At 39.9% G+C, this 22664-nt stretch overlaps 1 protein-coding gene across 3 annotated transcripts in view; it reads right to left on the reverse strand.

Annotated features, from left to right (window-relative positions):
- TRAK1 (trafficking kinesin protein 1) overlaps positions 1–11216 on the reverse strand; it is a 131441-nt gene extending 120225 nt beyond the window's left edge. For all 3 annotated transcript variants that reach the window (XM_061587550.1, XM_061587551.1, XM_061587552.1), the window contains exon 1: positions 10921–11216. The gene's annotated coding sequence lies outside the window, so the exon portion shown is untranslated. The remainder of the gene's footprint in view (positions 1–10920) is intronic.
- Between the last annotated feature and the right edge of the window lie 11448 nt (positions 11217–22664).

Consider the following 22664-nt stretch of genomic DNA (forward strand, 5'->3'; position numbering starts at 1 on the left):
CAGCCCTGGGAGGTAGATCAGGCTAGGCATTTGTGACTCGCTCAAAGTCACCAGGTGAGCTGGAATTTGAACCTAGGGATCCCTGGCCTCAGTCAAACACTGAACTCTATACCAGTGTTTCCCAAACTCCCCCCACAAAGAAACCACTTGAAGACTGCTGGGGGTCTTGGCATATCACTTAATGGTTTTTCCACCTGTTGTAACAACTGCAATGTGCTTTACTAGATGCTGTATCATTTTAACTGCATTTTAATTACTTCTTTTATTTCTTCTATATTCTATTTTATTGCATTCAAGCTGTCATCCAACAAAAAAACTCTAGGTAATAAAAATACAAATATAATAGAAATCAATATGAATATTTAATGTGAGGGATGTGCCGTCTCCCATCTTCAGCCAAAAATCCACAAACACACCACATACCACCTGAATGAAGTGGTCCATGGATTACAGTTTGGGAACCTCTACTGTACACCATATTAGGTATCTTACCAAGAGAGAAGAACATTCTTCTAGGATACCTTACATTAGCAATTGATTTGAGTGGAATAAAATGTATGGTTACAGCGGATGAACATAAATGGCATTAAGAATGCTTCCGAGCAAGACACAAATCTTCCTGGATTCTAAAAAGTTTCTGATTCATTATGGTACCATGGGCTTGTAACTGCACCCTGGTCTCGTAACTATACCTATTTGATAACAGTCTCATTTGTCAGGCTATGAGCTCATTATATCTACCTACAGCATCTTACATATCTTATTCTTAGACCAATGAGCATGGCCATTTATCCTAGTAAGAATAAACAGAGTCATGAGAGATGCTGAACTTTGCAAAGATCAGTGCTGGTATCTGCCACCACATGCATCTTTCATTCCCTTAAAGCTTTTTGAAGCTTTCATTAGTCAGCTTTAAAAAAAACCTGCCAGGTGCAAGGCATATACAGCACCTGGATGTCAATTCTCAATGAATGACTTGGCTTTCTTAAGTTTGCTACTGCAAATAATACAACCTTCAAAATAAGCATTGTGCAAGTTAGCCAGTTGCAAGAGATGGTAGAGAAAGCTACCACCACCACAAGTAACCAGACTTCCAAAGATACATTTCAGTATTATAAGCATGCTTAAAGCTGTTGGAACTTTAATGTGAAAAGGGACACTGGATGGAAATGTGTCAGAAGTGAAATGTTTAAAGCCAGTAGCTTATGTCCAGAGTATTAACACCTACTCATTTGGGATTTTTGAGGCTATGAGATTAGATCTGGAAACTTTTGAAGCTTTGTTGTATCTGCAGCTTTGGCTTACATAAAGCTTCACTTTGGACAGAAGCTGGAGATGCTTACTTATTTGGCTTTCGTCAATTTTATTATAACTTTGTATTAGGCCGCCTTGATATATTTTTATGAAAAAAATAAAAAATAGGCTCAGTTTCAAGGGAAACCCTACTGAAGGAAGCAGAACTGTTAGATGATTAAGATTCACTCCATCTTAGTCTTGTCAAGCAACCAAACACATACAAAGGGCTTGTTGTAACTTTTACTCCAAGCTTACTTAATACCTATTTTATTTTCTCGAGCTAATAAGCTGTCTGTGAGGAAATCTTTTAAATATATCTGTCTCTTATTATTCAATCAGTAGCATCGTAAACAATATAATTCTACATGCAGTGTTTTTTTTAATTTTCTCTGCATAAAGGGAAAATACTGTAAAGATGGTTAAACTGGATACATATTTTCATATGCCAAACTTCTAATTCATTAAACAGATATTGTATGTATACACACACTGTAGAATTCTAGTTTGCCTTGTACACAGAAAGCATTCAAACAGCTACAGGATTAGCACACACACACACACACACACACACGGCTGCAACCTGGATCCTGACCTTGAACCAAATGGTTCTAAGAACCACTGAGATACTGGGGGGCACAGGACAGGGAAGAGAAGAGATAGCTCTCCCTTCCAAACCAAACAGCAGCTTATTAGGAGAGACAAAATGAATACCTTGCCCTCCCACTGAACATTTCATGTTATTGATATTGCTGCTAGGAGGGTAAACTAGTGCCATCTTGTGTTCAATAACTGACACACACTTTAGGCACAAAAACAATCCACTATAATAAAAGTTGCATCTTGCACAATGAAAATGGAAATGGACTGCCTTTAAGTCGATCCCGACTTATGACAACCCTATGAATAGGGTTTTCATGGTAAGTGATATTCAGAGGGAGTTTATCACTGCCTCCCTCTGAGACAGAGGCAGTAACTGGCCCAAGGTCACCCAGTGAGCTTCATGGCTGCATGGGGATTCTAACCCTGGTCTCCCAGGTCGTAGTCCAGCACCTTAACCACTACACCACACTGGCTGGGCAGCCAAAAAATGAGCCCAACCTCTCAAGGTATTCCTCTCTGCAGAAAAGAACAAAAAATGATGCAAATCTGCATTCCAGACAATTCATGGAAGCCACACGACCACTATGTGAAGTATGATAATAGTCAAGAAATCAAAAGAAGGCTAGGACTGGGGAGGGCAGCTATAAGAGAACTAGAAAAGATCCTCAAATGCAAAGATACGTCACTCAATACCAAAGTCAGGATCATTCAGACCACGGAATTCCCGATCTCTATTTCTGGTTGTGAAAGTTGGACAGGGAAAAAAGTGGATAAGAGAAAAATCAACTCATTTGAAATGTGGTGTTGGAGGAGAGGTTTGCAGATACCATGGACCACGAAAAAGACAAATAATTGGGTGTTAGAGCAAATTAAATCAGAACTATCACTAGAAGCTAAAATGATGAAACTGAGGTTATCATATTTTGGACACATAATGAGAAGACATGATTGACTAGAAAAGACAATAATGCTGGGGAAAACAGAAGGGAGTAGAAAAAGCCAAACAAGAGATGGATTGATTCCATAAAGGAAGCCAAAACCTGAACTTACAAGATCTGAACAGGGTGGTTTATAACAGATGCTATTGGAGGTCGCTGATTCATAGGGTTGCCATAAGTCGTAATCAACTTGAAGGCACATAACACACACACACACACACACACACACACATGCAGGACAGTCCTTCTAGCCTGTATCGCTCTATTCTGAGACTTAGGACACCATGACAGTTCCATCCAAGCACTGCTTTTTCAGTGATGCATCAAGTGTCACAATTCACGTTGTGATATGTTCCACTTCTTTGACCCACTTAGATCATGTGGACTAATTTGCAGAGAATAGCTTGGCAATAAGTAATGGAAAGAGGCCCTCAGGAAGCTGGCATGTGAGAAAGGGATTTGTACTTGAAGGTTTTCATTTTAACTGTTAAACAATTTTCAAAAGACAACTAAAAGGACTTTTAAAGAGAAGTAGGAAAACGTATAGCTATTATTATAACACTGGCTTTTTTACTAGAATCTGCAGTGTATTGGGTAATTCCATTCAGAAGTGACATTTTTAAAAACTTGCACTTCAACTCTTGACTTTGAAATAATTATACAGAGACTGATACACATACACAATTGATTATAAAATAAAAAACATTTCAGAATATGTGAAGTGACCTTAGCAAAAAGGTACCACTATTAGTGACTGGGTTTAGCCTTCCACCAATACAGTGCTTCATCTTAGACAGAAGGAAATAGTAAAGTTAAAAGCAGCACACCCAGAAAGGAAAATATTGGGAGGAAGGGCAGGATATAAATCTGAGAATAAATAAATAAATAAAATAAAGAGTGCTCTTGAACACTGCTCCTCTGCTGCAAGAACAAGGCATATCCATAATGAATAAAACAAAATGCAGCACCAGTAAGAATAAAGGCTTTTGTCATCCATCAGTACTTCTACAACCTACACTGTCCAGACAGATGGTGGGAAACACTGAAAAAGCAAAGACACAATTCATAAAAGGCAAAGAACTATTAACAGTGGATCTGGCATTCATTTACAGTCCTAATCTAACATTTAAACTGAAATGCAAAATAATATAAACTGTATAAAGAGATTAAAAACAAAATCTCGGGAGTTAGGAAGAAAATATGATTTTTTTAAGCCTGTTAGTAAAAATTGACCTTTCAAAGATAAATAAGATTTCTATAGCACCTAACAGATCAACAGATTCATTGTGGCATAAACTTTCATGGACAAAAAAATGTATGCAATAATATATCCGTTGGTTTACAGGTTCCACAAGAGTCTTTTTTTTCTACGCACTACAACAGATTAACATGGGCTGCTTTATAATGGCCATTGGCTAAAAACAATAACAAACAATAAAGTTGTTAAATTGTTGACAACATGGGCTGCTTCTTTGGAATTTGTCACCTTTCAAGTATGTCAGGGTGAATATATACTATATTGGACCCCACTTTGAAAAGGTTACACCTCCTGATTTTATGTGGATTTGGGGCTATTTGTTTTAAGTAGTACTCCACTGCATCACATCAACGTTTCTACTAGAAGTGGAAACGCACACTGAAGACCAACACTAGATGGCACTCAACGGTCGTCTCTTAACTTCTTGATAAATACAAGACAGAGTGTGAATTGAGGAATAGAACTTCCAGAGACAAAGCAAGTACCAAAGAGGCAGGTTAGAGAAAAAGATACAAAAAAAGACACAGTAACAAATATTCTTAGGAGGAGAGAACAAGGTTAAGGCAAGCATTTAACTTGTCCCATTCATTGATGCTCATTAATCATATCAAAATTTAGCAAACCAATAGGTTTTCAGCCTCACTCCACTTTATTTAGCAAAATGTATATACCAGTAGATTGTAATAAAATGACTTACAAACATGACTTACAAAATAATAATAGTAATAAAATATCAATTAAAAGACAAGTATTTAAAATTCCAAAATTAATTAAAAACAATAAGCTAAAAATATTAAAACACACATAATTTTTATGTGTCTGGTTAGGTTTACCTAAACAAAAATGTTTTAAGCAGGCACCAAAACAAAATACAACAAAGGTGCCTGCCTGATGTCAATTGGCAGGGAGTTCCAAACTGTAAGTGCTGCCACACTAAAAGATTAATTTCTTACAGCTGCAGAACAAGTATTATGTCACACCTGTAACAGTGCCGATCCTGCAGATCAGAGCAGTTGTGGGCATATGATCCCCCAAGTGGTTAAGAGCTTTATATACTTACAGTAACATCTTGAATTTGGCCTGGTAACCAATCATCAACCAGTACAGATCTCTGAGCAGAGGTGGTGTATGCTGACAGAGTCTCACTCCTGTCAGTATCCATGCTGCAGCACTTGGCACTAACTGCAGTTTCTGAATCAACCATAAGGGAAGCCCCACACGGAGAGTGCACTGCAGTAATCCAATCTTGAAATCACCAGTGCCTGAAATACTGCAGTCAAGCTCTCCTGGTCCAGGAACAGCTGTAGCTGCCATACCGGCCACTGCTGGCAAAATGTGCTTCTATCTACTGAGGCTACCTGGGCCTCCAGTGACAAAGCTGGATCCAGGAGCACCTCCAGACTGCGTTCCTGCTCCTTCAAGTAGAGCGCAACCCCATCCAGGGTAGGCAATTGAGCAATTTCTCAGACATGAGAACCCCTCACTCACGGTGCCTCCGTCTCATCAGGCACAATTCAAGCTTGGCTTATTTCCCTTCATCCATCCCACCACTGCATCCAGGGCCTACACAACCTCTCCTGATTCAGATGTTATGGAGAAATAGAGCCAAGTGTCATTGGCATAACAATGTCACCTTGCTGCCAAACTCCTAATGTCTGTTCCCAGCACCTTCATACAGATACTAAATAGCATTGGGAATAAAATGGTGCCCTGTGGCACCCCATAATGCAAATGCCAGAGGGCCAGAATAGTGCTCCCAATTCGCTTTCCACAGAGTTGGTCCAGGAGAAGATCATGATCAATGATACTGAAAAACACACAGAGATTGAGAAGCAGCAGCAAGGTCACATTCCCCTTGTCCCACTCTCTGTAAAGGTCATCCCGGAGGACAATCAAACCCAACCCAGTCTGATGGGCAGGCCTGAAACCAGATTGGAACAGATCTAAATAATCCGTGCCATCCAGAATGTATGCAGCTGCCCCACCACAACCCTCTCCACCACCTTCCCCTAGAAAGGGTATTTGCAGTTGGTCGATAGTTATTCCAGGCAAGGGGTCCAGGGCTGCTTTCTTTAAGAGCGGCTGCACCTCCATCTTTCAAGACTTCCCATTGAAAGCTTGACAGAAAATCCATGCCTCTCTTCCAGTGAGTGGAAACATTATATACCAAGTAGCAGACTATTTTTTGCTAGGGATAATTGGTTGCCAATCACTCACAAATGCAAAGTACAGTTGAACCTGGACACTTTACAGTTTTGTGATAAATAGTGAATGTTGTAATATGAAACACTGAGAACATTTGCAATCTTTCACATATGAGTGTTGTCCAATTAAGAGTAATGCAAGGGGCTAGAACAATAATAAGTCTTTAAAAAGGAAAGAAGAAAAAACAGGACTCTACTTACACAGTAAACTGCTTTTACTATGCTTGAGGTACTCTACTGACATGAGGACTTCAGCTTTTACTTGTTTGGTGGAATGGCTATTTTATTTCCACAAGGCTTCTAAGGGAGTCTTTTATCCCAGTTGGTATCTATATTGAATTTAATTGATTCCACATCTTGTTTTAAGTTGTTTTTATATATACAATTTTAATTGTTTTTATATATGCAAGGATTTTAGCTATTTTTATATATGCAGTTGTTCTGCATATATATTTAATGTGTTGCAAATCACTTCAAGATGCTTCCTGGGAAGCGACCCATTTATTATTATTATTATTAGTAGTAGTAGTAGTAGTAGTAGTAGTAGTAGTAGTAGTAGTATATAATTTGTACATGCCACTGCTTTATACAGAGATTAATCCACACTTGGAAATTGTAATGCAACTATAAAGCAGCTCTTAAGTGTGTCTCACTAGCTTTTGCATATACTTATCCATTTCAGGTTGTGGGAAAGAAAGACTTTTTAGGAGCTTCATGATACTAATTGCCTGAGACTGTTCTCATCAGCAACAAGATAGCTCCTATAAGTGCCTAGTAGCAACTGAAGATCAGACAAGGTAAAGTTTAGAGTGTTCAAAAAAACTTTTCCCTAAAGGAATGGGATTTGGGGAAATACCTGTAAAGATAAGTAAGTGAAGCCAAAAAAGGAGAAATGTGTTCTGGACATACTGAACGGGATGGAAGTATTCACAGAGGTAGATAGCTACCCCTGCCCTCGTCTGGTACAATCCAGCCACCGGTTACATGATATAGAGCTGCTGGCTGTTTATTGCAGCCACAATTAGGGGAGAGAGAGATTGAGAGTTTTAGAATAAGAAGCTCAGCACTGATTTGAAGAACACGAGGAAGCCTATCCAAAAACTGAACAGAAAAAGCTGTGTTTAGGCAGAAACATTTGGAAATAGCTGAAAAAGAAATCACGGGGGGAAAAGAAGGAAATCCAATGATAAGCAGAGAAGATTTTTAAAAAGTCCAAAATAGCTGGTGTGGTACCCAAAGATTTTTGCAGTAAGTACAAGTTGTGCAAAAAGTAGAAGCAATATAGGTATGACACTTACCTGGATGTTGGGAAAAAATAAAAAATAAATCCAGGAGACCCACAAACCAGAGAAACAAAGGAAACAACGTGGAGGATTTGAGAGATGGAGTTGGATAGAATTGGTCAGGAGATTGCTCATCACACCAATTTAAACTTTTAGCCCTAAAAAGATCAGTTTCAGCTTTTAACATCACCTTTGTAACTTGACTAAAAAGCTTCACAGAAACCTTGTGCTGAATTCCTTCACAAAAGATAGTCGAATATAGCTTTATTTGCTGTGCCTCTCCCATTCTGTCCCATCTTCTGAAGGCACATGAGGCTACCACCTTGCTGAAACTAAGCAGGTTTGGGTTTGGTCAGTGCCTGGATGGGAGACCGCCTGGGAACATGTATGCCACCTTGGGTTCCATGGTGAAAGAAAGGCGGGGTATAAATGTAATAAATAAATAATGTTGCATACCTGAACCTACATTTAAGGATCACGAAAGAAGGAACTGTATAAAATAACACTGTCTTCAGCTTAGAGGATTAAAGTAGTGGGGAAACTGCATTTCCTTCTATGGAACATTATCAAGAGATCATCTATGATGAGCTGAGCTGCTCTGGCATGCAAACCAGAAAGAGGATATTAAGTTAAATTCTTCATGACCTCAGGGAAATACTTAGAGAAGTCATAAGCACAATTTTGTTGCAACATGCTCAGAGCAGATATCTTTTATAAGAAAAGCAAATTCAGTTCCTTGATGTTTGTGTGAGGCCCTCTGCTTACTTAATATTTTTTAAAAAACAGAACAGAAATGGCTAAATAATCATAGGGATGTTTAGAATGCAGAGAATCGTAAATCCCTATGTTCCTATTGAATCCCTATTTGACCCACTTAGGACCCACAAAGAATACTCCATTCCCAGAGTTTTCTGGGAATATACCTTCTGTCCTTTCAATGGCCTGACAAACATTTACAAATTACAAGAAAGGTAGTATTTATAGCCACAAACAGAAATTACAAGTACCTATTAAAAATTCTAAACTTTTACCATTAATGCAGACTGCAGTGCAGAAAAATTCCCCTTCTACTCCCAAGCACAGTGAAGTCCTTGTGATTTCCAAATCAAGGTGAACTAACTTGGTAAGTTAAAAACAATTATGTTCACCCCACCCAATCATGAAGGTGAGTGAGGCTGGAGAACAGGACAGAGGTGTACAAGATTATGCATGGTGTGGATAGAGAGAGATTTTTCTTCCTCTCTCATAATACTAGAACCCAGGGCCATCCAATGAAGCTGCATCTTGGAAGATTCAGGATAAACAAAAGGAAGTACTTCATACAGTGCTTAGTTAAAGTATGGAATTCACTCCCACAAGATGTAGCCACCAACGTGGATGGGTTTAATAGAGGATTTGACAAATTCATGGAGGATAAGGCTATCAATGGCTACTAGTCATGGTCAGAGCTTGGAAGTAACTAGTTACAAGTAATGAATTACTTGTAATTCATTACTTTTTTGAGTAACGAGTGGGTAACTCCTTTACATTTTGATTGTAATAGGAGTAATTTTACTACTTTTGTGGAGTAATTGTAACGTTTCCAGAATTACTTTTGGGCATTACTTGGGGGGGGAGCAGGGGAAGTCTTCTGCTCCTCTGATTTGTGGATGAAAATCATGTGCCTCAAACTGGGCTCGTGCTCTGTGGATGGGTAGGAGGCGACGAGGGAGGAGGCGGAGAGTGAGACGGGGTGGAGTGGAGAAAACAATTGTTTAAAAAAAGGATGGTGGTGGTGAAGAATGGAGTGGAGGGAAAAAGGATCCGGAGGTCAAGAACATGGATAAAGGAGAAGGAGGCAGCAGCAGAATGGAGATTAAACAACTGTGGAGGTGAAATATGACGTGTGTGTGTGTATACTGTGTTTGCACTTGGCACACAAAGTGGCCTCCACCACCCTCTCTAGCTACTGTGCTGCATTTGCAGTATTTTAACTTTTTTGCATCTCAGGGGAAAATGTTTGCTTGGGTTAGTGTCCTTTAGTTGGTGGCAGGGCAGGGTCTGGGAGGTGGTTAAGTGAGAGAGATTGTGCTGGCTGGCTGAGTGGGGGGGGGTTGCACTTGGTTTGACATGCAAAGATCTGAGCTGTGGCCTCTGCCTCCCCACCACCCTTACCAGAAGAGAGACCACCATTGCTATCTTATGAATAAAAATAATTATTCTACTACCTCTGTATGTATTTGTTTATTTTTAATGTTGTTTTAGGCTACTTAGATGTGCAGCAGCCAAGGCCAGCACCTTGTATGTGGTTTTTTTAAAGTAACTGAAAAGTAATTGAAGTGATTACTTTGGAGGAAAAGTAAAGTAATCAGTTACTTTCAGAGCAATTATAATTGTAACGGTAATTACTACTTTTGGGGCCGTGTAACTGCAACTGTAATTTATTACTTTTTAAAAGTAATCTTCCAAGCTCTGGTCATGGTGGCTATGTTCTACCTACAGTCTTGGAAGCAGTATGCCTCTGAATTCCAGATGCTGGAAATCGCAAGTGGGGAGTGTGCTGTTGCACTCAAATCATGCTCTCAGGTCCTTCTACTGGTCCAGCATCTCATCTATGCTGTAGGCCTGAACTGCCCCAAAGCTGCCCCATCCCTACAATTATTGAGGTTCTTACATCTTTGTCACTTGTTGCTACAATGCCAACTTTTGTGTTGTTTTGTATTTCATTTTAGGTCACAGATCTGAGAGATGTTAGATATATCGTCGATACACAGAGGATTATATTTTGAAAGGCTAGCACCTAAAAAGGCTTAATATTTCATTTCCTCCATCCTAAGGATGCAGACTATAGAATCATACTGCAATAGATTTTAAAGGCCTATAATCTATGTTGAGATCTATGACCAGTATGAAGGTACTGCTAGCCTATCAATAGTACTTTCTACTGATTGTACGCAAAGTTGACTTGTCCCCTCACCCCATAAGTTCACATCAATGTAATTTCAGTATGTAATGTGAAAGCTGATGTGTGTGATTTTGTGATGCACATGTACATGTCAGAAAATGTCAGATTTTTGCTTTATGTTCCTGTCTTCTGGACAAAGTCCTCTGAATAAAGCTGACCAAGCTTCATTTAAAATACTTGTTTTGCACTTGTCTGCATGGAACTTCTTCCATAAGGAGGGTATCTAGTGCTAGTAGACCCACATGTGTAAGCAAATGAACCTTTCTTGACACAGACTAGTAATGATTATGTATAGTTTTACCAAAAGCAGTGCAGCCAGTCGTTAACTCTTGCTGGGGAGGGGGGAGATGTTATCATCACCAAAGAAAGAGATAGAATAGTCAAGGTTATTGCCTACCGGTAATAGTGCCAGCATCTCTGTACTCCCTGTAGTCTGATGCATCATTTTCTACAGCTTCGCTTACATAGTGCTCTTCATGAATGCCTGCATTACAGGCTAGGACTGCATGGTTGATCGTCTCAGGAGAGGGCACAGTGGCAGCCAAAGTCCAGTCGTTCAAAGCTGTGGCGTCCAGCTTGGCAGGTTTTACAGGGAAGTGCCAACTGCCATCAGGGGGACCATTAACGGAGACTGGGTCTGGCAGAGGTAGAAAATGCAACCTTCTTCCTTTGCAGGTGCTGGCTTCCTTGAGAAGTCTGTAAAACACAAGCACACACACAAATGTAGCATGGTTTAAGTCAGACAATCACAACAGAGTTAATCTACACAGAATCCTTAAAGTTGTTTGTTCTTTTCCAGGAATCCCAAAATACATGCCAGCTATTATCTATCTACCTATCTATCTACCTACCTATCTACCTACCTATTTACCTATCTATCATCTATCATCTATCAAATCCCCCACCCTTTCTCCCAGTAGGAGCCCAGGGTGGGCTTATATTAGCATATAAATGGTCACTATTTAATTCTTAAATAGATGTATTTGAACAAAAGGTTACAGGAACAAAGGCTGGGAATAAAGCCAGAGGTTATGAAAGTCACCAATTTCCAGTTTCAAATTTAAACAAACAGGAAAGCCCAGAAAGGATGCCAAAGAATTATTAATAGGATGCAATAGCATAATATTTGCTACATCAGTGGGAGCCCAGGCTGAACTGCCACAACCACAACCAGCATCACCCAATCGTCCAGGATTCATATCAATATTTTATATATATGCACACATATAAAGGCCAGAATTGCCACCAAAGTAAATTAAGTTCAAGCATGCACATGGCTGGAAAGATTAAACCAATTATTGTGTTTCAAAATGCAACCATTATACCAATACCCACCCGAGAGACACACCCATTTTCTAAAAGTTTCAAGTGACTGTAACAGTCAGTCAAAAGTCACATTTTCTTCCCCAATTCAGTAATATCAAGCACTCCATTTACTGCTGGATGAGCTGAGAAGATGGTTTCATGTGGTAAAACAAGACTCAAACGTATGGCATACAAGGATATTCCCTAAAGTTAGTAGACTTTTATTGTGGGAACACTGCACATGCTCAAAAATATCTCTTCACCAGGTCATATCCTTAAATACACTTAATGCATCTAAGGGCACATCTAAATGACTCCAGCTTTGGGCATTGCAAGTGCTATTTCACTTCCACAATCCAGACATTCTTCAGCCCACAATAGTCCATACCTATGAGGTGTAGAAGATTCTCGTTGTGAGAAAATGTTCTGGAAATAAAGCACACACATCCCTTGCACGTGAACACTTCCTGTACTCCCACATTTTTCTGTATGGAATCAGAAGCAAACATTCAATGGAACTTTAAAGCTGTGGAATTCTGGTTTCACTCTGCTGCACAAAGTCAATTGAAAAATGACTCCAGTCCTCACCAAACACGCCCTAGAAATTCTATGAGCAGATTTGACTTCTGATGGGTCCTGATTCACCACTGGGAAGCAGAGCCAACACAACCAACACAAAGTAAGGGACATTCTACAGCAGGGATAGTGAGACTTGAGGCTTGTTAGCTTTCCTTTGTTTTTTATTAGAACTTAAGATCTGCCAACAAGAGTCAGATGCAGAAGACAGATACTCAGAATTTTTTTTAAAAAACCGGGTGTGTCTGAGCATACAGTATTATGAACCTTAGAATTTATTTTCTGTACCAGAACTGAACTCAGCTTACAGGCCTTCCATACCAAAAATCAGTTCCTGGTTAGCTTTCTTCATTTCAGCAGCTTAATTTAGCTGGGAAAAATTGCTTTGTTAAACCAACTGGCAGTTGGAAACCCTTGCTGATTTACAACAAATCATCCAGAGATCTACCAGAGAACCCAAATCTACCTTCTACTCACCTGGGCACATCTTTAACCCGTCATGTCTATGAAGCCTTTGGCTGAACCTGGGTACATGGGTTACCCAAGCAATGTGGACAGTGCAACAGAGCTATTCCTTTCTGCCTTGGCAGGGTAAAGCAAAAAGCCCTAAACCATATTCGAGCAGCCCATACTCTGGGTCTTCCCCATTCCAGCATCAATGCAGTTTTTCCAAGATCCATCACCGTGTGTGGAGAGGAACTGCAGTATTGACTCTTCATGTTAAACTAGCAACCTGCGAAGTAGTACTACTGTGGCTGCCATGTTACTGGAGTAGGGCAAGGACCCAGCTTTATCTTTTGGCCCAACTTAAACAAAGCCTATGTAGTGGTTAAGGCAACCTTTCCCAACCAGTGTGCCTCCAGATGTTGTTGGACCACAATTCCCATCAGCCTCAGCCAGCATTGCCAATGGCCAGGAAAGATGGGAGCTGTGGTCCAACATCTGTACATTGACATTTTTAAGCACCTCTATCTGCTTTTGCTTTTATTTATCCACTGTAAACTTCTCTGCTGTTCCCCTTCCTTTGCCACATCTAAACTGAAGCCTCAGAAGTCCTAGGCAGTCATAGGAAGGGCAAGGAAGAAATACCTACACAGCCAGAAGCATTCTGAAGGTCTCTACTGCAATCAGTCCTGGTGCAATGAGCAAGCTGCTTTTCCATTTAAAACTGACTTGCAGGTAAAAAACTTCAAAATGCCTCCAGTTATACAAAAAGGTTTTGCTAGTACTACAACTGTATCGCACAGAAAGTATATGCAATTTTGCTTGTGTTACTCTGTACCAGCACGATACATATTGATAGCACTATATAATAATTCACTAAATATCAGCTGAATCATTTCTGTCCATTGCAAATTGTTTGTCCAACTAAACCATATGTTTAAAACGAAGTCCCCCTCCTACTTTACAATTAAAATTTTGAGCTATTCGCTTAAAGTTACAATCCCTGCCAAGCAACAAGGGGACTGTGATCTAAAAAGAAAATAAAGTATCTGAAATGTCAACTTTTTAGATAGCAACATCTCATGAAGGGGGGCATTAAAATGTGCCCTCATTTTAAGTTTTCTCCTTGTTATTCCTCTGCAATGGGAGGAAGCCACAGTTTAAGAACATACAGAATTTTAGATTCCATGCCTTTGTTTAGATTTCTTTCCTGTCCCACCCATGGAAATAGACTGCCTTCATGCTGATCCCGACTTACGGCAACCCTATGAATAGGGTGTTCATGGTAAGCGGTATTCAGAGCGGGTTTACCATTGCCTCCCTCTGAGGCTAGTCCTTCCCAGGGTATATCTTTAGTTACTCACTTACTATAGCAACTCAGCTTGCCCTTCACCTTAAAATACACACATGAACAATAGAGTCTTGTGGAACTTTAAATAATATCAAATATATTATGACATACAGAGAAAAGCTGAGCCAGGGTTAGTGTGTGTGTATACAAATTTGAGACACACAGAGAGAATATTTTTTTACAAAGGGAGACCAGTACGTAGAGTGTAAACAGAAATGAGATCCAGTCAAAAGAGTAACATCTGATGACCAGGATGGCATATTCTGTTATACATACACTTTGATACATGATTATTTGACTAAGAAAATTTTAAAATCGTAAAACTGATTAAAAATATTTTTTTAAAAAAAAGAGATCTAGTGTCACCCATTCCTAAATAGTGACGAGTTGGTAAACCAAGATGAATTATGTACATACATAAACATCTGTAGGATAACAATTAGCTTATCCTCTTTGCTTGTTATTCACTAGCAACAATCTAGGATTCTGCCCCAAACCCTGGTGCCAACTCTGTCCTCATATGTAATCAACAATATCATTAACATTAGTTATGCTATCAGGGGCTCATTAACTTGCACATTTTCCAGCACAACATATGTTGCCATATGGCAGCAATGCCTTTGGCTATTTATAGAGGTCCCCAAATCAGCCAGTTCCTATGGGGATATATATGTTCCCTATTCATACTTGCTTTGCTATTTTGTCACAAGTTGGGAGCAGGTCACACTTACTCTGATTATATCTTTTACACTTTTGAGATCTGCACAGTAATCTTTCGTATTACTCAGCCTTACTTTCTAAGAACATTTCTACCCCTTCTTCTCTCTATGTTCATCTATTTTATCTAATTATCTATCCATACATGTGCACACATCTACCCAGTTATGTGAACACTTCACATATGAGCTCTGGCCCAAAAAGCTTTTGCCAGAAGATGTTTATTCGTTTTTAAGATGTCATAAGACTGTGGTTTTTCCTGTAACAAACTAATACAGCTACTTACTGGTGCTACTACCACTACTCTACGTTTGTAAACTAGATACTGATGGTAAGACCAGAATGGTTACTTTACTATCAGAATCTAGCAAGTCAGGCCACTCAGTCAGTACAACTATCTAATAACACACAGTCTCAAGGGGTGGTATTCATCGCTAGTCCTATTCAGAGTAGACTACTGAGTTAACAAACAAGACTAACTTAGGTTTATTAATTTCAATGGGTTTACTCTGAGTAGGACTTAACTGAATACTACCTAAGGAGTACAATGAACTGTCATAACCTACTGGCTGCTTCTTCACACCACCTTTATCTTTCTACAGCCGGTTTGCATGTAACACTAAGCCAAACCATATGCGAACATATGGATACTCACAGCAACAATCACAGGTAATTCACTCCTCCCCTGGTTTGCCTGCTGTTGTGCTATCTGGAATTGAACCATGGTTTGGCTTTAGTGTTACATTTGAACCTGTGCTCACAGCTTGTCTCACTCCAGAAAACCATGAGCTATAACCAACGTTTGTTCTTAACTTGCGGTTTGTCTGGAACAAAGTAGACCATGAGTCCAGGTGCTAAGACAAACCATGGCTTTGCTCCAGATAGCACAGCAACAGAAAGACCGAGGAGTGAAGCAGCCATAATTTTTGCATGCTCATGTTTAGCCATGGCTTGATTTAGTGCGTTACCCAACCTTTTTTGACCCAACGCCCGTTTGCAAAATCTTTTTGTGCCCAACGCCCCCCTCAGATTAAGTATATGCCAATGCTTCCTATTCTTCCCTTAAAATATGAGTAATGCATAAAAGGTATTTTCAGTTATTATTACTGATTGTTTTTATCATGCCTTTTTATTGCACTTAGATTACACAATGAATTTTTAGTATGATTTATTAATATACATACATAGTTATAGATAAGTAAATAAAATGAGATTTATTATAAAATACTAGTGTGATCCTTGAGCTTGATGAGTTTTGGCTAACTTCACAATATCTGAAGTATACTTGGATAGTAATAGTCTTAAGTTACCACGACTAACAATATCCAAACGGTTTCGATTCTTCACTAGTATGCAATTCACTGCACTAAATCCTCATTCAACGAGATAAGAAGATGGAAAGGCAATATAAAGAACTAATTAAGTCCACACAGTATGAACCAATAGAATACACTGTGTTACTTAACAACAAAATCAGTGAGTTTACCGGCATTGTTTCGTTAAACAAGTTCATTTAAACATCACAGAAACAACGGGTAGCGAGTGTGTCCCATTCCTGAAGAAAACCAGCGAATAACTGTCTGCATCACCCGTTTGCACACGGCACTCATTCGTTGGAAGAATGCACCCTCCACCAATACACCCAGCTTATCAAACACTCTCTCGTGATTGGTTCCAACATCCCTCAAGACAGCATTGGAACATAACCTAGTGCCGGGGCATGGCTAATATCCCCATTTCTTGATATGACACTGGCCGCTATTCAGAATTTCTTTACTAAAGAGCACACACTATTTATAATGTTATTTCCATGAATTGAGACTATTAAATACATTCTAACTGGGGACAAAACATCCCTGCTGCAGGGATGAGACTGTGTTGGGACCATCAAGGGGCAAGCATTTCCACCTGCCTTGCCCCACCCCTCTGCCTGGGCCTTATCAGGAGGAGCTGCAGGCTGAGTCGTGCTGCTGCAGGGATGAGACTGTGCTGGGACCATCAAGGGGCAAGCATTTCCACCTGCCTTGCCCCACCCCTCTGCCTGGGCCTTATCAGGAGGAGCTGCAGGCTGAGTCGTGCTGCTGCAGGGATGAGACTGTGCTGGGACCATCAAGGGGCAAGCATTTCCACCTGCCTTGCCCCACCCCTCTGCCTGGGCCTTATCAGGAGGAGCTGCAGGCTGAGTCGTGCTGCTGCAGGGATGAGACTGTGCTGGGACCATCATGGGGCAAGCATTTCCACCTGCCTTGCCCCACCCCTCTGCCTGGGCCTTATCAGGAGGAGCTGCAGGCTGAGTCGTGCTGCTGCAGGGATGAGACTGTGCTGGGACCATCAAGGGGCAAGCATTTCCATTTGCCTTGCCCCCCACCCCTGCTCTTAGTGACATTTGTTTGGGGACTGTCCTTTACCAGGAAGATGAATGCTTTTGGTTTACTGTTCCTGTTTTTTTAGCTTTTACATTATTGTTAGCTTTTATTGTTAGTCTCTTAATGTTTTGATGTTTACATGTTCTGCTTTGTACGTCACTTAGAGTGGCTGACAATTCAGCCAGATAAGCGACTAATAAGTCGAATAAATAAATAAATAAAATTAATGATTTGTGTATTAAATAAAATTAAACTTAAATGCTTCAACTGTTGCATCAGACCACCAAATGTCAACGCCCCCCTATTGAACCCAAACACCCCCTAAAGCTTGTAGTCATGCCAACGCCCCCCTGAAAGGCTGTAATGTCCCCCAGGGGGGTGCTACCGCCCACATTGGGAATCGCTGGTTTAGTGCTACACATGAACTTCTGGTCAATGCTGTACTGAATGAGTGTAGTACCAGTAAGTAGCTGTATTAGTTTGTTACAGGAAAAACCACAGTCTTATGACATCTTAAAAACTAATAAACATCTTCCGGCAAAAGGGAGAACTTTTGCATATACTCTCTGGACACATTGGCACCACATGGCCTGAACCTGGAGAACAATTACGTTCATATACATTTTTAGGTGATTAACGGAATCCTTATAGGGATCCAGAGTAAGCTTGAGTGAAGTTCTGTTTGTTGCTTTCAAAACTGTCTTATCTGTATACCAAAGCAACTCGCATCCAGCCTTCTTCATTCAAGTTCTCCATCATGCACAACAATCACAACCCAAGGTACGCAATGTTTTTATAAGAGAAGATTACAAAATACCAACTTACTATAGAGCATCTTAAAGTATATAAGACCTTAAACATTATCCCATGAGGCCTTGAGATCTATAAACCAATTTCTATTCCAGAAAGTATATCCTCAAAGCTCTATAACTGCCACCTTGTTACCAGCATTTGTATCTTAGCAGCTGATGAAGGCGGAAGCTGAAAAGTTTTGTTAATACAGTAAAAACCTCTGGTTAATCACAGTTACGTACGTTCACTCACTCACTCACTCACTCACACACACACTCACTCACACTCACACTCACTCACAACACTCACTCACAACACTCACTCACACACACACAGCAAAAGCTAAACTTAAAAAAAGATCCACCTAAAAAGCTGTTCTCAGGATTCATGTGTGTGACCACTTGACAGCCATTCTACTATGGCTTACAAACCACAGCCGCATGCTAAGGCCTCTGGGGGTGGTTTACTATCTCATCACCAAAACACTCAGCAGTGTTTCTATGTACAAAAACATTGACATGCCCAGATGGAAGGAGTACATTACCTTAACTATTTGCATATATTAAAAAGGTATGTGGTATTCACTCCTATAACACCAAGCTATTACCAAGCATGGAAGCACATAATGTGTTATTTAGGAAGGTTTAGACAACCAGTCTTGCTAACAAAAATTACTACCCAGGTTATTCTCTTACTACTAGCTGCCTAGCCATGTATATAGTTGTTCATTAATGACTGTAGCTATACTTAAATCCATTTTTAAAAAAAGCAAAGAGCCTGTGGGATCAGTAAAAGAAAATTAGTAGGGCTGAACTTTGTTCTTAATTTTGAATAATCCTTGCAGTGAAAATTTAAGGGCAAATAACCAATGCAGTATGGCCCATTCCTTAACCATAGTGAATTTTGCTGAGCAAGGTCACAGAAGCATACATGGTCTCTCCTACCTACTTTATTCTCACAACAATTCTTCAAGTTTTATAAGGGTGAGAAATAATGACTTGCCCAAGATCACGCAGCAGTGAATGATCATCCAGGTCTCTACATTTTAAGGCAAAGGGATGGAAATAGGCCACAGACTGCATGTTCCCAGTCCCTCCTCTTTCAAAATGCAAGTTCTCCTGGTTCTTAACTATAGCTTGGTGTAAATGTTTCGAAGTTATTTACAAATCCTGGATATGCATTAACCACAGCGCACAAAACAATGAACCATATTTAAGAGTAACAGGAGAAATGTTGAAAGAATTTATACTTAAGTAGCGAGGTAGAGTGTGATCCCACAACCTGTTCCTAAATTCTTAATGGATGAAATGCACCAGCCAGAAGAGGCAGAATGTTCATATCCAATTGAAAGATCAAAGTCCTGGAAGAGTAGCAGGAATTTGATCCAGATCACTTCTGGATGTGAAATGGGACTCTGAGTTTCCTTTGCAAACAAAACAAGCAGTTTTCTGATTGGTGATGCCTATGCTAATAAAGTTCATCTCAGGACACAAACAGCGACAGGGAAAACAAACAATTAACAAAATCTGGAAACAGCTGTGCTACAGAAAATGTAGAGAAAGTTCTAAACCTAATGATTGTGTTTAAACAAGAACACAAAAAACAAGTTGTCTTAAAAAGAAATTATTTAAACTGCATGAGAAACGTAAGAGGTTCTTTTCAGAGTCACCTGCATTCTACAGAGGTACTCGATGACATTTTTAAACCATAGAAATGTTGTCTGAAAGTGTAATAATATGATCGGAGCAATGGAGACTAACGTCACACAATTATACACAAAAGATAGCACAGATGAAAGTGAATCTGTTATACTACAAAGGCTGGATAAATTATCTGGCTATGATAAAATATAGGTATGCAGTAGAATTAGTGAAGAACTGGTACAAGGAATGACATGAACACTTCCCTCCTCCTTGAAAGCTAGTGACGTTTCTCAGGAATCTGCTTTGGGATCTTTCATTCTTTCTTTAATATTTACATGGCAACTCATGGAAGGGTGATTGTTGGTGGAATCTGAAGACAAAAGCAAATTAGGGCTCGTGGAGAGAATGAAAGGGGGGATGCGGGATGACTTATGAAGTGGAATTTAAAAATGGGATAGAATTCAATGGTACAGAGTTATACATTTGATGACTATCAGGTCTGGACAACTTTAGTCAATCAACATGATAAAAAATTGCACACAGATATATTGTTCTTTAGCACAAATCTAATACTAGATCCAATCCAGTATCAGGAGCATGATTTTCCATTCTCCACACAATGGATGATGGGGTGACGCTGCCACAGTCACACACATTTCCTTTTTTTTAAAAGTGGTCTCAAACAGGGTAGATCTGCACTCTTGGACTGGAAAGGAGAAGCACAGAGACTTCAAGTGCTACATAAAGTGTTCACTTAAAAACAACAAACAAAAATGTTCAAAAAATGGCAGGCATTGCTGTGAGGGGTTAGGAGGCTTGCTGGCATTTTCCACTATTTAAAAAACAAATGGGGCGCTAGAATGGAACTGTAGGAAACTGTTCACTTTCTACAGAATTTGTTTAAATAACCAAATGTTTGAAATGTCAAGGACAATGTTGACATTCACTTTTGATTTCATGGTTGCTATCCAATATACTCCCTCACAATTTGAGAAGTGTATACATGACAACTGTCAAGTGAATTGTTTTGAGCATATTGCTTACTCCTTTCCTTTTGTACAATAAACACAGTTTAGGAATATATAGTGCCCTTTTACAGGGAGACCATCAGAATAGAATCTAAAAATATTTACTCATAAAGCACAATGTTTGAGAGGCCTCACTGACTTCTGGCCCAGTTGAGGATGGGTGCAAGGATGGAGAATGAAATCTGGAATTCTGAATTCAGAAAATGAACTATGAAACGACATTAAAAATCTATTATGGAATTTAGGGCTTATCCAAGCTACACAGCATTTTAGCTACATCTGACAAAAAAGTGGCTTAAGTTAAAGATTTTGGTATTGGTGTACAAAGCCCTATGCAGCTTGGGAGGAGGACATCTGAAAGATCATCTTACCCCTTATATAATATCCAGTTGATCATTGTGCTCTGCAGGTGAGGACCTTCTGCAGATACCATCTTATCAATAAGGAGGTCTGTTTCGCACAACATAGGAAGTGGACCTTTAGTGTTGTGGCACATACTCCTTGGAATTCCCTCCTGTTAAATATTGGACAGGCACCATTTCTGTTATCTTTTTGGCCCCTACTGAAGACTTTCCCTTTTCAACAAGGCTTTTAAGCAGAGACCTTATCCCAGACTGTATCTGTGTTGGAATTGCTTTTTAAGATTTTTTAAAGCTTTTTTAAAAAGGTGTTTTGTTTTAATATGTTTTTAAAATATATTAAAATAAAACATCTTTAAAGTCTGTTTTTACAATGTTTTAGACGGTCTTTAGTATTTTGTTTGTCACCCTGGGTGCCTTCTGGAAGGGCAGGATATACATTTAATTAATAAATAAATAAAGAGTAAGCGGATAGTATTTGGAGGCTTTCTGGAGACTGGACCATTGCTCTCACCTGAAGGGTGGTTTTCATATGAGTACGGTCCTCACAGCGGGTAATGGCTCCACCTATCGTGCGAAGGCAAGAATGTCTTTGAAGTCAAGACTAGGGGCGTCAGGCCCCTCCCACTCTCCAGTTCATTCGCAGCGAGTCTATAGAGAAAATCTAAAAATACAAGAACAAGGCCAACAGGCCTGCCAGCAGAAAAATAACACAATAGTAACATGCATAATAACATGACTCCAACATAGCGATATAACAGAACTAGAAGTCTTGACTTCACTCTTAAATTTAAATATAATAGCATAGCAGTAATATATAACAGCTTAGTAATAAATCTATACATCCTCCAACTGGGAGGGTCGTGAGGACCGTACTCATATGAAAATCACCCTTCAGGTGAGACCAATGGTCCATTTTCCATATGAGTCCGGTCCTCACAGCGGGATGTACCAAAGCAGCCCATAATAGGGAGGGACCACCCACATGATAATCGTCATTAAGAACCTGTTGCAACACTCGTCTGCCAAAGGAGGCATCGGCAGAGGCATAACGATCTATTTTATAGTGCCTTATAAACGAGTGTGGGGTAGACCAAACAGCAGCCCTGCAAATATCAGCAACAGGAGCATTAGTAGCAAAAGCAGCCGAAGGGGCAGCTGACCTAGTAGAGTGAGCTGTTATACTAGCTGGAACTGGCAGCTTAAGGGACTCATATGCTAAGGTAATACATGCCCTTAACCAACGGGATAAGGTAGAATTGGTTACTTTATGCCCCATAGACCTTGGATGAAAGGATACAAACAAATACTCAGTTCGTCTTATATCCTGGGTCCTAGACAGGTAGGTCTTGAGAGCCCTCCGGACATCCAACGAATGCCAAGCCTTCTGTAGAGGATGGGTAGGATTCGGGCAAAAGGAAGGCAAAACAATGTCCTGGTTGCAATGGAAAACTGAATCAACCTTAGGACGGAAGGAAGGATCAGTCTTCAGTACAACAGAGTCCTTATGGAAGACGCAGAGATAGCGAGCAGAAGACAATGCGCCCAACTCTGAAAACT

This window comes from Rhineura floridana, chromosome 10 (assembly GCF_030035675.1).
Source record: "Rhineura floridana isolate rRhiFlo1 chromosome 10, rRhiFlo1.hap2, whole genome shotgun sequence".
NCBI lineage: Eukaryota > Metazoa > Chordata > Lepidosauria > Squamata > Rhineuridae > Rhineura > Rhineura floridana.